Below are 1,664 nucleotides of genomic sequence, written 5' to 3'. Positions count from 1 at the left end.
TGAGGGTTCACTTCCTGGTTTGCAGATGGTCATCTTCTCATCGTATTGTCAATGAACTTGCCAGTGGTGTGAGTGTGCCATCTTGGAGGCAGATCCTTAGCTCCCAGACAAGGCTTCTTATGGTTGCAGAGAGAGACAAAGCAAGCGCTCTTGTGTCTTTTTACAAGGGTATTAATCCCATTCATGAGAGCTCCACCCTCGTGACCTAATTACCTCCCAAAGGCCCCACCTCCTAATATTGAGGATTAGAATTTCAACATATGAATTTTAGAGGGCCAGAAACATTCAGTCCATAGCAACTGCCTTCAGCCAGAATTTCTGTGGCTATCCTGTGAATCATGGGATGTTCAGCAGCATCTGTGGTCTCTCCCCATGAGATGCCAGCAGTTACCAACATCCGAGTTGTGATAATCAAAATGTCTCTAGACATTGCCAAAAATCACTCCCAGTTGAGACCCACTGCCTTAGACGTGTGTGTGTGTGTGTGTATGTGTGTGTAGGCAGGTAGATACGTTGAGAGATTTATTCAATATTGATATAGAGATGAAAAGGCTAACATTAAACAAACCCTTCTTAGGCTAGTGAATTACAGCTTTTAGTTTCTGTGCTTATGTTGAGGGTGGATGTCCCTGCTACAAAGACCAATCCACTGGCAGGTATTCAAGAAGGCATCTGGAAATAAGGGGCTAATAAAAGGCAAAGCTAACAAGGCTCCAACCAGATCAGCAAGTACCATATACATACATACCTGTATTATCATACCACGACACTGTTGTGAAATGATTTCTTCCCATTTCCCTAAAATGCTATGAGCAAATCAAGGGTGAGAACCACCCTCTGGCACAGTTCCTAGAGCCTCATTGGTGTTCAGCAGTTTTTAATTGGCACCAAATGTGGGCACTACCCTACCCCATGTATGGCACTACCATATCTCAGGCATGGGGATAGGGTCACCCACTCTTTCTTCCACGCACAGCTCCCTGACTGCATGTGGCTCCACTCTTTAAACCTGTCTTAGGCTGTTGTTTTAGCCAGATTCTTTATGAAGTCCTTTTATTTTCTGTTCTATTTGAGAATTAACTTTTCACTTGGTAAGGATCTAAGTATGTCCCAAGTACACCCTGAGGTTAGCTGGATAAGGGAGTGTTAATAGTCCCGTGAGGAACCTAGCTAGTAAGACAATGGTATTCTACAGGAGGAGATACTAGCAAACTCCATTCATCCACCACGACCATTGATAACCCCCCAATAGCTGACAGAAAAATTGTGTACCACACAGTTTCCGAAGGATAGCTGGGGCTGGGAGCTGTTGCTGGGAGGGAAAGAGGCACATTGCTCTCATAAAGCTTGACCAAAAATAAATATATATATATGTGTGTGTGTATATATGTGTGTGTGTGTGTGTGTGTGTATCTCATGGGACATTAGGGCTAGAAAGAACCCTGGAGGCTGTGTTCTGTAGCCCTTCTTTCTACAAATAAGAACAGCCTCCAATGCCCAGGGAGGTGTGTCTCCTCTGAGGTCAAACAGAATTTTGGTAGCACAGCTCTGACAAGAACATTACCCTCTTGGCTCTGGATTCAGCTCCATTTCTACCTCACTGTGCTATCCCAGTTGGCAGGTACAGCAACTTTAAGAGACATCGCTCTGAAAGAAGGACGAGC

The sequence above is a fragment of the Theropithecus gelada genome, chromosome 7a (assembly GCF_003255815.1).
Source record: "Theropithecus gelada isolate Dixy chromosome 7a, Tgel_1.0, whole genome shotgun sequence".
NCBI classification, from domain to species: Eukaryota; Metazoa; Chordata; class Mammalia; order Primates; family Cercopithecidae; genus Theropithecus; species Theropithecus gelada.
This window is presented reverse-complemented; position numbering follows the sequence as displayed.